Genomic DNA, 15,403 nt, shown 5'->3' with positions numbered 1-15,403 from the left:
AAGATAAATGGATGATCATATTGATCTAAATAGAACAAAGACAGTTCCAAACCCATAATCTCTAAAAATCATTACACACACACAAGCATGCACCTATCTTTAGGAGTTTTTACCAATCAATAAGCAAAAACATGTATTAAATACCTATGTGTATATAAAAGGCACTGAGCTAGCAGCTTTTTTCTGATATCTGAATCCCAAAATTCAAGGGGTCTTATTACTAGCTAAAGGTAGTACTACCTAAGCAAGAAAAGAAAGAAGGCAGTATTGTATCCCATGCATACTCTGACACAATGTTCTTCAAGACCAGGTCACCCACCTGTTGGTTATTTTAAGAAGGGGAATTCTGGCGGCAGCTGGGACTCTGCCATAAATAACTTAGACGTCAACGTTCTAACACTGAAACCTTCTTGTCACATCTTTCTAAATGAATTTTGGAGGTATCTCAGGTAACTGGTCTGTCCAGAGCCATAGAAAACGGCAGAATCATGCTTATGTTCATGACCATTTTCTTTTTATCTGCCCTCTCCACCTGCAAGCTGGCTGTGGGGTTCGAAGAACTTTCCTTAGTGGGAAGGGCTGAAGAACAGCAACAGCACACAATCATCATTGTTACTATCTCAGGCTATTGACATCAACTCAGTCAAATAATTAAACCCACTCATATTTCAAAAGCTTCTAGTAACTATCATGGCCATTAATTTTAACCTCAAAATTCCACTCTCGGCATTTGAAGTTCTGCCAGAGTTCCTGATTACTTTGAATATTTGTCTCCTCCAAATCTCGTGTTGAAATTTGATCCCTTGTTGGAGGTGGGGCCTGGTGGGAGGTGTTTGGGTCACGGGGGCGGATCCCTCATGAATGGCTTGGTACCCACTTGTGGTAATGCAGGAGTTTTTGCTCTATTTGCTTACCTGAGAGTTGGTTGTTTGAAAGGGCCTGGTACCTCTCCCCTCTCTCTCTTGCTCCCTTCCTCTTGCTAAGTGATGCCTGCTCTCCTTCATCTTCTGTTGTGAATGGAAGCTCCCTGCAGCCCTCACGAGAAGCAGATGTTGCCACCTTGCTTTTTGTACAGCCTGCAGAACTGTGAGCCAACTAAGCCTCTTTTCTTTATAAATGACCCATTCCTCAGGTGTTCCTTTATAGCAAATGCACTGAGATAACGCCCAACCTCCCTGTGACTATGCTTCTGACCCACTGCAGCTTCACTGGCTCCTTCCTCACTCTGATTCTTCACCTGATTCACTGCTTCCTATTCTAATGGCTTTCCTGTTACCAAGAAGAGCTCAGTATCCACCTATCTCCCCAAAGGCCTCCCTCTCATGCGAACTGAAAAAATCTTGGCTGGGCGCAGTGGCTCATGCCTGTAATCCCAGTACTTTGGGAGGCTGAGGCAGGCAGATCATGAGGTCAATAGATTGAGACCATCCTGGCCAACATGGTGAAACCCTGTCTCTACCAAAAATACAAAAATTAGACAGGTGTGGTGGCACACACCTACAGTCCCAGCTACTCGGGAGGCTGAGGCAGGAGAATTGCTTGAACCTGGGAGGCAGAGGTTGCAGTGAGTCAAGATTGTGCCACTGCACTCCAGCCTGGTGACAGAGCAAGACTCCGTCTCAAAAAAAAAAAAAAAAAACTTGACCTAAGAAGTGTACTATACATCCGTGTGACACATACGTCTATGTGTGCAAGTGTTTTCTACATCATGGTCATTTGTAGGGAGGCTCACCTGCCCAGAGGTAAATAAAATTCAAGTTATTCAAAACCATGACATTAATGAATTCAACCTTAAAACTAGCATTAAAAATAACAACAAACACTCATGTTCAAGTGGGAACTTGAGCCACTGTCTTAATGTTTCTTCCAAAACTCAGCAAAAACAGGTTCTTTAAAGTTGATTTGAATATCTTTTGTTTATTTTGTTTATCACTTGATTGGGACTAGAACATTTTTGTTGCTGTGCCCTTTTTTTCGCAGTATGTGTCAATGCACAACAATTCAGTTGGCTTTGACTGGCACTGGCATTTTCTCCCAATATGGGCATTTGCAAATAAGAAGAACAAACCGCATACATGTATATGTACATACCTTTACATATAAAGCTCAAGCACAACTAAAACCCCACTTTTGTGAATGAGATTTAATCACTATATATCACATCTTAAATAAGAATTGTATAATCTTTAAAACATCCTAGTACTGAGTCTCATACTTAGAAGGTATTCAATAAATGTTTGCTGTAGCAACCACAGAAGATTTAGCTCACAAAAAGTCTAAGCGATTATCAATATAGCAGACCTTAGTAGGAACCCTTACTTATTATTTGATTTCCAAATATGAAATACATTCAACATCACCTTTGTTTTCTTCCATGGATTTCAAGAAGGTCTTAAGGGCTTTGGAGTTTCAGAGCCCCCCTTTTCTTAAATTGCTTTTCTTCTATGCTGTATATTAACCTATGGTTTTAAAAGATACTAAGCATATCCAAATAATCATCTGATTTTATAAGAAGAGAGTTGTGTTCATGGAAGTGTTTTTCCTACTACCAGTGAAAAGGAAGAATTTTCTGATAATTGTCTGGCCATCTGAGGGTCAGTGGAACAGATTAACTGACATCGACATCTCAAATCTCCTCAACAGGAATACTTCTGAGCTGGTGTCCTTCACCCTTTCTAGGAACAAACAACTAATTTTCAAAGCTAGCTTTAAGTAATATTGATACGGAAGTGCTGGGAAGAGAAGAGTGTGGTCGCTATAAATGACAGGGAAGTGGGGGAAGAGAAGTGCTGGGTAGAGGAAGGGCGTGGCCCCTGGCTAGGGCTCCACCCCCACAGACCTAGGTGAGGACAGGCACTTCTGCCTTCGCTCCCAAATGTTGCATTTTCCAAGACCACACTGACCTGCCACGCCCCCATCCTGGGCCTATAAACACCCGAGACCCTAGCAAGACAGAGACAGAAGCAGCTGGAGGTCCAAAAGAGCACATCGCGGCGGAGGAACGCACTGGCCCCAGCCCTGGCGTGCCGATAGGCCACTGACCCGCAGAACGACGTGGAGTTTGCCGGGGCAGTCTGAGGAGAGCCAGGGCCGGTGGCGGACTCCAGGGGAAAACCATCTCCCTTCTGGCTCCCCCATCTGCTGAGAACTCCCCGATAAAACCTGTGCACTCACTCCATTCTTCAAGCCCACGTGTGATCCGATTCTTCCAGTCCACTAAGGCTAGAAACCTCAGGATACAGAAATTCCTCTGTCCTTGCGACAAGGTAGAGGGTCTAATTGAGCTAACACAAGCTGCCTGTGGACGGCAAACTAAAAGAGCGCCCTGCAACATATTCCCACTGGGGCTTCAGGAGCTGTAAACATTCACCCCTAGACACAGGCCGTGGGGTCGGAGCCCCACAGCCTGCCCGTCTGTGTGGTCCCCTAGAGATTTGAGCAGCGGGGCTCTGAAGACGCCAGCCACTCCCCTGTCGTACACCCTGCTAGTCGGACAAGGGAATCTTTCCTGTTTCAGTATTTAACAATGATAGTCATTCTTTGGGCAGAAGTTTTGATGCTGCTTTGCTTCAACTAGTTTAAGTAGATCTATTCCTTGGTTATCTAAAGAACCTGGTACTCCTCTCTCTTGCTCTCTTCCTCTTGCTGTGTGATGCCTACTCTCCTTCGCCTTCTGTGAGTGGAAGCTCCCGGCAGCCCTCACCAGAAGCAGATGCTGGTGCCGTGCTCCTTGTACAGCCTGCGGAACTGTGAGCCAAATAAGCCTCTTTTCTTTATAAATAAGCCTCTTCCTTTATAAAGATCAAGATTCATGAAGCAATAAGAGTAATTTATGTTAGTTTAGTTTGAACATTTATGACGCAGCCAACTAAGAATCTCATGAAAATATATATCATGGAACTGAGCACCATGTTCCTGGTCTTGTTCTTCCTAATGTTTCTTCCAGACACAGACACATATGTTGTTGGGTTTCTGCAGGAGTCACTTGCAGAAGAGGAGAGCTCCCTAGGAGGGACTGAGCATCAAAGGTGGGTAGAATGTAACTACCACTGCCAGATCGGCTGCATGCATTTAACAGCTCCTAGTAGCGCTGTGAGAGTCATGTAGGCACTGCAAATCCAAAGAAGGCTCTGGGGACTCTGACCACATCCCTCTGTGACATTCTGCCACATGTAGGCGCTGGGTAGGCAGGCACATCTCCTGTCAAGGACCTCCATGAAGAAGAGGTCCTTGTTCCTTGCATCTTCCAGGACAAGAGATCTCTAGTGGGACCAGAGCAAAAGGGTGCTCAATTCCATATAATTAAAAAGTCAATTGAATGAAATATCTGGATCACTAACTCACACTCCTATACCATGGATTCTACTGGATGATACAAGGACAGTGTGTTGTCTGTCTTGTCCAGAACGGTATTCCTAGCAGGCAGTCCAATGCCTGCTGCAGAGTAGGCATTCAGGAAATAGATTTCAACTGAGCAAATTGCATGAGCTGTTGGGGTAGGGGTAAAGAAACTGCGGTATCTTGTTTCCACAACTGCTGACGTTGGTTCACAGCTGTCAGGTGCTTCAGCTCCAAGGTCAGCCCTGAAGGGCAGCTGGTAAAGGCAGTAGCATTCACCCAGCCTTAGGCCTAATCTTTAACTATTCCCTTTAAGCCTGTTGCTGAATGGAGCTCCTGAAAGCACTTCTGCAGACATTAGTGGTGTTAGAATTGCCCAGTGCTTTCTGCTAAGGCTAGCGTTTCTTGGCTAACACTGTACTTGGTGTAACTTGGCTTGGATGCATGGTTGATCCCTAATGTGATAACATGGTTAAATGGTGGCTCACATTTTCTTTTCACCTTAACAAGACTGAGGACTCTTGGGAGTTTACTATTCTGTAAGTTTGCTAAAGTTCGTTGATTTTTCTTCTCTCTTCCTTACCACATTAATTTGGAATAGAAGATATTTGCTTATTCACAACACTCAAGTCAGACTAAATATTCACTTTTGAGTGTGTATGTGAGTTTACTATCAGTCAAAATTCTTAAAAAATGAAAAAAAGTCAAAATGTGCCCTTACTGTAAGTATGTAGACAAATAATTTATTAGAGAAATACCATGGAAAATCTATCTAGTAGTTAAACCAGAGAATAGAAATCAGAAAATTATTTACTTCATTTGCACATACTAAAGTAGCTGGTTATCTTTGACAAATCAGTTAACCTCTCTGCAACTTGGGTTTGTTACAGAGGTGATCAACAGTTTAATCACTCTGAGTTAGTAGACTGAGAATACCTTCTGCCCACCTGAGGGCTTTCCTTTGAAGAGATGCCATTGTTTTATATCCCAGCTTATCGGGTTTCTATGTTTGATTGGTGGGAAGACAGTGCGTTGCACAATGCCTGGTCCATAACAGATGCTCAAGGAATATTTGTTGACTCAATTAACGAATGATTGAGGTGCTCAATATGCCTGAGAAATTTTCCTTTATTCTAGACAGGGTTTCGGAGTTTGTTCTATTCAAGCAAACAAGCTTGCTCTGAATTCTGTGGGTAGGAAAAAATGTCAGCCCGACAGCTTTTTCTCCCCCCCTCCTCCGTGAATGAGAAAAACAAAACAAAACAAAACAAAACATTTGAAGTAGTATAAAGAGGCAAATATAGACACCAAACACTATTAAATACAATTCAATTGTTCCTAATTGAGCTCAATCAAATTGTTTCTCACTTTGAAAGTTGGAGTATACGTCTTCCTTGCTTGGCAGGCACTTTTAACACTTCGGAAGAAATTACTGGATTGACAGAAAGAAGCTCAGAGAAACGCATATGGAAATTAAATAATTGAACACCATCATATCCAATTGATTTAAAGAAACTAAGTGCCTATTCTTTCTCCTGCTAGGCTAATTTACTATTCCAATTGACTGCAATGTGGCATTCAGCAAATATCAAATAGCTGCATGTGTCAGGGGCTTCCTTGTCCTCCACGTTGACCTTGGATTAACCCTTCACCTCTTACTCCACAGCTAATTAAATCCTGTGGCAGTTCGGTGAGACATTCTTCGCTGAAATATTTAGTGAGGGTCTTAAATTCCTTCATACTTGTCCCAACCACTATGTCTACCTCCCACAGTACATCTGCTTTAGTGTCACAATATTTTGTCAAAAAACTGCAGGACTGCCATGGTAACATCATAAACCCGTCTCTCGCCCAACTCTTCAAGCAGTTTATAAGAATCCAGCTGTAAAAATTGGCCATAGGCTGCATGAACTGGTTGTTTTATGTGTGGTAGTTAACCTCTTTTCCCTTTTTTCTTCACCACTCCCACTCCAAAACCACTCATTTAAAAATATTTACAAAGTCATTTAACATTTATTTAGCCGTCAAATAGGAAATTGGAGTTGAGCTCAAGTTGACTTTTCTTACTATTATACTGCTTTCTGAGGTCAAAATTGTCACCTTTTTTTTTTTCTCTTTGCCATCTGGGTGAGTTCAGCTGAAATCAGAAGTTCATTTTTATCCCTCTTTCATTTCCTCTTTTGTGGAAGTCTTCACTTCTCTAAGTGCCTTTTAAATTCAGTGGTAGCCCCATATACAGAAAACATACATAGGTATTTGTGGGAAAAGGGACAGAGATGGGAGGGACAAATCATTCTAGCACAGGAATCACCTTCATTTTCCTGGATCACATTTAACTGCACTTGAAATAGGTGAAACTGTTCCTTTTACCTTTTTCTTCAAAGAAAAGTCACATAAGGTATCTGTATCCCCATCATTCTTACTGGTTAGAGGTTTTCCCTTTGCACTGATTTGGGCACATATCTGGAAATCCCATTTGTCCCTATCCTAAGGCTTTAGATAAGGTGGGGCGAGGTTCCCTCACACATACTGGGTGAAGCTAACACAAGGGAACTCTGTCACCTAAGGAGAGGGAGATTTCTAAGTTTTGTGGAGTTATTTTTTTGGTTTTTGTTTTACCTTCTTTTACTTTTTTTTTTTTTATACAGATGGGGTCTTGCTGTGTTGCCCGGACTGGTCTTGAATTCCTAGACTCAAGTGATCTTCCTGCCTTGGCCTCCCAAAAAGCTGGGATGACAGGCATGAGCCACGGATCCTGGCCCGTTTTGTTCTTAAGTAAAATTAAACTTGTTAGACAAAAAGAAAGAAACAAAAAATCCAAGAAATCAACCAATATCTCCTGGAACTATTTTGAGTTAGAGCCATGGGAAGAATATAAATACATCAGCGCGGACGAGGCTTCAAGATGCCTGACAAGAGGCGCCCAGCACTGGCCTCCTCCACAAAGAACCAAAACCGCGAGTAGAAAAACGCACGTTGAATAGAGCCTGTCGGAGACCACACTAGAATTCAGCAGGAAAGTGACAAGGGACCCTGGGGGCAGGGAAGGAGAGGGCAGCAAAGCAGCCAGGCAGCCAGGATTGGCTGGGGGAGAAGGTAAGTGAGAGGCCCCAGTGGTCCACACAAGCACAGCGGACTCCTACAGTCCTAGGCGCAGAAGAGCCCCTTGGCCTTTGGGGGCTCTGAGACTAGTACAGACAGCCATCTGCAGTAGGCATTGTTCCAAAGATGTGTTCACACTGGGTCCTACGCACCCCTGGGACCCAAGCAGTGGCAGTGCAGTGGCATTTGGGGAGCCCATCCCCCGCCAGATTACACCCTGCCTTGGGGCCTAACCACCCCCGCACCCCACATGCCTGGAGTACCACTGACATACCCCATATCCACCCGGGGGTGCTACAGAACTACCACAGGATCCTGCAATCCCACCACTGGGTATTTATCCAAAGGAAAGGAAATCAGTACATCAAAGGGATACCTACACCTTGTTTCTTTCTTTCTTTTGTTAGACAGGGTCTCACTGTGTCGCCCAGGCTGGCGTTCAGTGGTGCGATCACAGCTCACTGCAGCCTTGAACTCCTGGGCTCAAGTGATCCTCCCTTGTCAGCCTCCTGAGTAGCTGGGGCCACAGAGGCATGTCACTACAACTGGCTATTTTTTTTGTTTTTTGTAGAGATGGAATCTGTCTACGTTGCCCTGGCTGATCTCAAGCATTATCATTATCTATGTTGCTCTGGTCCTGGCCTCAAGCAATCCTCCTGCCTCAGCCTCCCAAAGTGCTGGGATTACAGGTATGAGCCTGGCAGAATTTGGATATTTACTAAAGCGCTATTCACAATAGCCAAGATACAGAATCAACCTAAGCGTCCACAGAGAGATGAGTGGATAAAGAAAATGTGGTAAATATACACAATGGAGTACCATTCAGCCACAAAAAAAGAATGAAATCCTGTCATTTGCAGCAACATGGGTAGAACCAGAGGTCATTATGTTAAGTGAAATAAACCCGGCACAGAAAGACAAATATCCAATATTCTCACTCACATGTGGGAGCTCTAGAAGCTGATCTCATGGAGGTAGAAATTAGAATGATAGTTACCAGAGGCTGGCAAGGGTGTGTTTTAGGGGGATGAAGAAGAAGTTGGTTAATAGATTAAATATATATATATATATATATATTTAGATAAAAGAATAAGTTTCAGTGTTCCATAGCATAATAGGGTGGCTGTAGTTAACAATAATTTATTGTATATTTCAAAATAGCTAGAAGAGAAGATTTGAAATTGTTACCAGCACAAATAAATGATAATGTTTGAGGTGATGGAAATCTTAAATACCGTGATTTGATCGTTACACATTGTATACATATATAAAAAAGTCACATGTACCCCCCAAATAGGTACAAATATCATGCATTATTTAAAAATTATGTAAGTCCAGTTATGTTCATTTATATAACATTTAATAGGTTAGATGTCCTTGAGCACAATTTAGTTGGAGGGTTTGATACAATAATCACTTAGGCTAATTTACCTCAGGACGAACATGGAATGCATATAATTAAATAGTTCCTGGTGAAAGAAGCTTGAATGGCCAGAATTGCATATCTAAATAAAAAATGGAGTTAGGCTGCCTTGGGACAAACATGGGCAGGGTCTGTTCTGAGGTTGGCCAGCTAGCTAAGGCTTATGTCCAAGATGCACAGGAGGGATTCTGATTGTAATGAACAGGGCTGGTCCAGGCACAATCATGACATTGATGAGGTTGAGGAGCTTGTATTTGGGACCCTCCCATCCTCCATTTTCCTTGCCTCTCCACTCACTAGCACTATACTTGATTCCCGGTATAGCCACTTAACACACCCATTCTTTGTGAATGATTGAATTTTACCCCTTTCATTTTTTTTGAAAAATTTGTATAAATTTAAGAGGTACAAGTGTAGCTTTGTTCCATGGATATATTGTAGTGAAGTCTGAGTTTTTAGTGTCACCATCACTTGAGTAAGGTATACTATATCCATTAAGCAATTTCTCATCCCTCACTCCCCCTCCATCCTCACACCCTTCCCGGATTTTCATTTCTAATTGGTAATGGTAATGCACCATCTCAGGATCTGTATAATTACATCTAACATCAAGAGAGTTGTAATATCTTGAAACTGTTCACCATAGCCTAGCAAATGAAATAACTTAGCTCAGACTACAAGAATTCCCCATTGGCAGTGTGTGGCAGCAGCATCAGAGTCCTTAGTCATACAATGACAGAGCCACAGAATAGTTGCAATGGAGATGGTTATCAGTCAACTTTAAAAAACTGTTTTCACGCACTCTGCAGCTTGGAATTTCCCCTCTTGCCCCACCACCTTCATGTCAAGAACAGCTACACATGTGGGTCAGCTCTGTAAAGGGCCACACAAATTCATCTGTGATTAGTCTGGAAATTCCCTCCTACGAATGTATTGGTACGATGGAATAACAGGTGATTTTATGGGGTAAATATGTTTCAATACAACAATCATTCTGAATAGGAAAAAAAAAACCCTCTGTTTTTCTCAATGTCTGTTATATTCCAGACAGGGGAAAATGCATAGAAAGGTCAAGACAACATTTCTAGTCTCCACATAAAAAACAAGAGTTTTCTACGTAGGCTGAAGCCATCTGGATGGATGTGAACACCTAGAAAGAGAGTGGAATGGAAGAAGTTAAGGTTAAAATCTTGAAAAACTTCAATATTTAATTGTCAGAAAGTGAAAGATAATTTTGAAAAAGGGTCTCCTTTTCCAGAGGAATAAGAGACAAATTGGGAACATGTCAGGGTTGCAGAAATCCAGAGAAAAGAGGTTTCAAGAAAGTAAGTGTGGATAGTACTCTCGAATTACCCTGTAAGGTCAAGTAAAACAAGCAAAGGAAAAAAGTAAGTAGCATGTTGTGAACCGAATTGTTTCCCATAAAATTCATACATTGAAGCCCTAACTCCTGAAGTGACTGTATTTGGAGTTGGGGCTTTTTGTTTTTGTTTTTGTTTTTTTTTTGAGACAGAGTCTCGCTCTGTTGCCAGGCTGGAGTGTAGTGGCATGATCTCCGCCCACTGCAACTTCCACTTCCCGGGTTCAAGCAATTCCCCTGCCTCAGCCTCCCGAGTAGCTGGGACTACAGGCTTGCGCCACCAAGCCTGGCTAATGTTTATATTTTTAGTAGAGACGGGGTTTCACCATGTTGGCCAGGCTGGTCTCAAACTCCTGACCTCATGACCCACCTGCCTTGGCCTCCCAAGGTGCTGGAAATCAGGACACACACAGACAGAGGGAACACCATGTAAAGACACAAACCAAAAACAGAGGTCTCAGAAGAAACCAACCCTGCTGACACCTTGATCTGGGACTTCCAGCCTGCAGAACTGCTAGACAGTACATTTCTGTTGTTCAACCCCCCCAATCTCTGGTGCTTTGTTATGGCAGCCCAAGCTAATGCATATAAACAACAAGGAGCCCATAGATGACCTATGATAAAGTTGTTTTGGGGAAGGATGAAGGTAGAAAACTGGATTAGAGCATGCTGAGGACTAACTGAAGGTAAGTAAATAAATGGAGTCAGGCTGTATAGACAATTCTTTCAAGAAATTTGAATGTAAAGAGAGAGTGACAAACCAGGAGAAATGGGGTTTTAAGATTCTAAGGATTAAACTTGAAAAATAGCAAATAATTAATAAGATCATCTATGCAAAAATTACCATAAAAAGGTAAAATATTTCTCAGATTAAAGAGCAGAATTACAATTCAATCATCCTGCCAGTAATAAAAATAACAACAAATCAGTAATAGTATCATTTATTGAACAACTAATATAAGCCAACTTGTGAGCTTCATGCTTTATGTATTTTAACTAATTCTCTTTACAGCATAATGCCTGGAGCCTAGTAGGTATTCAATACATATTTACCGAACAAATAATGAATGACCGTACAACATAGGTATTATTATTGTTCCCAAGTTATATACGGGGAAATTAAGATTCCTGTAGTTTGAGTAACTTATTCCAGGTTTATATGGCTCCAAAGTGATGATACATCTAAAGTAAAGATGTGTCAAAAGGAAAATGCCCTTAGTGAAAGTTAAAAGAGATTACAAAGGGTAAAGCTAAGAAGACTTTCATATTGCCATCCAGGACAAAGGGTACCGGGTCAGCAACACCATTGACCTTGGAGAGTCAAACCGTCTCCTGGGAAAAGGTACAGAAAGCTTTAATCTAGTGATTAGGATTATTCTAACACTAATTCCCCCCTAGGAGCTAGGGGCCAGATTGTAGATCCTGTAGGCCCCTGTAAGAACTCAGCAAGATGATAAATGACTAGTTTTCTTCCCCTACCCTGTGCTAATTTGGACTCTCTAAGAGGGAGACACGCAGATTTAGAGGGGAAAGAGATTTGGGAGAAAGACAGGGAGAAAGGCAGAGGAGGCTGAGGGCCATTAGAACTCAGAGGTGAGACAAGATGGAAGGAGGGAAGGGTGGTTGGGAGCAAGTGTCTTAGACTGCAGTGTGGTTCTAAGAAAGTACAGTTGACCCTCCATATCCACGGATTATGCATGTGCAGATTCAACCGACCACGGATTGAATATTTGGAAAAAAATACAAATATAAAACAATACAGTGAAACAACTATTTACATAGCATTTACATTGTATTAGGTATTTTAAGTAATCTAGAGATTATTTAAGGTATACAGGATGATGTACAGGATGAGGTTATATGCAAATACTATGCCATTGTAGAGAAGAGATTTGAGTATCCTTGGATTCTCAAAGGGCAGTCCTTGGACCATGATTCCCATCACAGGAAGTCCTTGTCTTTCAGGAAAGAGCCTGCCTTATGTCCCTGCCACACTTAGCCATTGGCCAGGGGCAGCCCAGGGGAAGCGTAGCCTTGGGCTTTGGGATGTGGGCTGCCTACTGTCGCACATCCTTGGCAGAATGTGGTCGTGTATTTCAAAGTGCAATCGTGGAGCTCCGGGTCAATTATGCCACCTACAGCCAAGATCTGCAAGTCCCATTATCACAGCCACCTCATATCCGGTGTTCATTTTTAGCTTCCTACTCAATAAAATTATTTTATATAAATGAGTGAATGGAAATAAAAGTACTAAGGAAATCTTTTTAAAAAATGGTCCTTTTCAGTTTCTAGTTAACTACGTAAATATTTATAATACTACTCAGTTAAATAAGTCAACCAACAGCAACACACTATCAGGCAACTTAGAATTGGTACGAGATGAATCTTCGACATAAATGTTTAAAATATTATCAGTGTCTCATAAAATGTCAATTTTATTTCTTCTAATAGACAAGACAAGACCAAAAAAAAGGCAAAGAAAACACTCTTCTGCTTCCCTATGATCTCTTTAGTTACTAGCCTTGGATCAGCCCAGACCCCAGCTTGCCATCTCTTCTTTCATGCTCTAGCCTTCTTCCCATACTAGCTCCTGTCAAAGTTGCTCCTTGGATTCCCACTTAGCATTTATCTCAAAAGGTCAAGCACAAAGCCGCTTGCTCTCCATGTATTTGATGCAACAACCATGTGCTGAGAACTTGCTTTCTGCAGGATGGGGATTTGATGAGCCGATGATTGATGATTTTCTAAAGGAAATAAGCAAAGGAGAACAACTGGCCTGCTTTTCTCAAGGCTGTGTGCTAAGAATGTTGCCATATAATGTGCTCATTTGTAAAAGCAGTAAACTGAGTCACAGAATAAAGAATGATTTTATTTTTACACTTCCTTGAGAATCGATACCAAAGACAGAAATGTCACATAAAATTTTCAAATCCTGCACCATACTGGAACAACTACCTTGAGATTGCACTGCCTTTACAAGCTGAGCACATCAATGCCTGAGAATCATTCATTGTGTGTCTGAGAGAATAAATAACTGTACTTTTGCAACTGAATATTGATTCTTCAGCATTCTGTCATGTTAGACACACCATTTCAGTTGAATGAAGCAATTTTTTTTTCAGTATTGCAAGGAGAAAAAATAATAGCTATAGGACAGAATTTCATGCCTCCTAATATATCAGTTGCATAAATGGGAGTTTCAGTTTTAAATTTACCAGTAACCATGTCTCTCTTGCTTTTGTTACTCTCCCCAGTAATATCCATGCATTTCGGATTTAAAGTGGGGGAGAAAGGAGAATCACAGATCAAGGGAAAACTGAGTTTTTCTTTTCCAGGCTGAAGGAAACCAGAAATTAATAATTATATAATGGATTTTGTAATTGTCCTTTTTCTCATAAGGACTGACACCTCAACTGCCCTGTCCATGGGGCAGTCGACCAGTTTACCAACATCTTCTGTTTGTAAGACAAAACAAAAACTCTATAGAACCTCATTCACCTTACTTAAAGTATTCATTTACTGGGAGCTTTATATTAATATATTCCATGCTAGGAAGTTGAGCAATTCAAGGGGTAACAGAACTTTTTCAGGCTTCAAAAAGATGACTTCCCATTTTGGAGGTTCAAGATCATAGCTGTGGAAAGGTCCCAAAGAAAAGTCACCTGCTCTTCTGTTCAATAGAGAAACAGTGCAGTCCTTAGAGGCAACAGGAGAATGGCCGCTCTATGAAACTACTACACGTGTGTGTATATATATATATATATGAATACAAAAATATCTGTTGATTTTATTTCATATAATAAACTACTCTATTTTTATGTGTGGTCTTTGATCAAAAATTCCAGTTCCCATCCTTGTTTAGTTTGGCTGCACTCACTGGAATTCTATGGCAGAATCCTGTACAGATGAAAATCCATATAATCTTTATCCTAGTTTACAGAGACTTCAGAAAGTGAGATTACTGAATATCTGTTTCAGAAAGTTCTTTCCCTATTTTTTTCTTTGCAGGAGTTCTTCCTCAATAATTTTATCTTTTTGTTCATTTGCTTTAAAAACTATGTATACATGAGGATTTTGATTAAGTAGTTTCTCTACCAACTTTCCAGGCTGCAATAATTGTCGTTGTCTTACACTTTGTTCAAAGATCTTATATGCAAAATGTAAATATCTGAAAGGCTTTCCTTTTACTTATTTATGAAATAAATTCGTTGAGTCTGTGTTGGTCAAGGCCCACGCTGGTGCCGTGGAGAATGCTTGCAGTGGACATATACGTGGAGCTGCGCAGGGCATTCCTCTGTGCTTGTTTCAGCTTGGCTCTGGCTCTCTTCCCTTAGGTTTGCTTAATCATCACACTGTTAGCAAAGTAGACAAAGAAGTAATGGCAGAAGGGCTACCTCTGTCTCTTTCTTTGCTCTTTTTTTTGGGGGATGGGGGCAGGTGGGAAGCAGGGAAACTTTTCCCGGAAGTCCTCCAGAGTTTTCTTGTATTTTATCATTGACCAGGATTTTGTTCTAATACCATTGCAAAAACAATCACAAATAAAAAGATGGGATTACAATGTTTGGTTTAGACTAACAGATTTAGATGGAGTAGATGTTAGGAAATCAACCACAGTAGCTACAATAGGCATGCAAAGAAATCATAAAGTGCAAGATAGAAAGTGATAAACTGTAAAAAAAGACACAACTAAAGTGCTTTGGGTGTTAAACCTGGAGAAATTATTTCCAACTAAGGATTAAGAAATAACTGACTTGTGAATTGAAGCCTGGATTTAGGCACAAAAAGATGAAAAAGAGTACTTGAATTTGCCAATCAAGAAATGATAATAAGAAAAAATGAGGCATCTATCAGGATACAAATCACATTAGGCTGAAATAAAATGTATAGGAAGATGTATCAGTTAGCTCTTGCTGTGATAACAAATAACTCCCACATCTCAGAGGCTTGTAACCACATCCATTTATATCTTGCTCTCAGATCTACTTCTTGTCTGCAGCTCTGCCTGACCCTGTTCCAAGTGTCTTTTCACTCCTGGACCCAGGCTGAAGGAACAGCCCCTATCTGCCATATACTTCTCTTGTGGCAGACAGTAGAAACCAAACCTATGGCGAAGTTTCTAGGGGCGCAGTGATCGGAGGTATGCCCTGTGAGATGAAGCCAAATTTGTGATATCTTGCACC

At 41.3% G+C, this 15,403-nt stretch overlaps 1 long non-coding RNA gene across 1 annotated transcript; it reads left to right on the top strand.

The window, feature by feature from the left end:
• Positions 1 to 889: 889 nt before the first annotated feature.
• On the top strand, positions 890 to 8,270 carry LOC134810266 (uncharacterized). The gene is made up of 3 exons (XR_010157897.1): positions 890 to 4,028; positions 6,987 to 7,434; positions 8,012 to 8,270. It is a non-coding gene; the product is annotated as an uncharacterized LOC134810266 (long non-coding RNA).
• Positions 8,271 to 15,403: the final 7,133 nt, after the last annotated feature.

Source organism: Pan troglodytes, chromosome 5 (assembly GCF_028858775.2).
Source record: "Pan troglodytes isolate AG18354 chromosome 5, NHGRI_mPanTro3-v2.0_pri, whole genome shotgun sequence".
Classification (NCBI taxonomy): domain Eukaryota; kingdom Metazoa; phylum Chordata; class Mammalia; order Primates; family Hominidae; genus Pan; species Pan troglodytes.
Note: the sequence above shows the minus strand (reverse complement) of the source record. Positions and strands in the feature narration are given on the sequence as shown.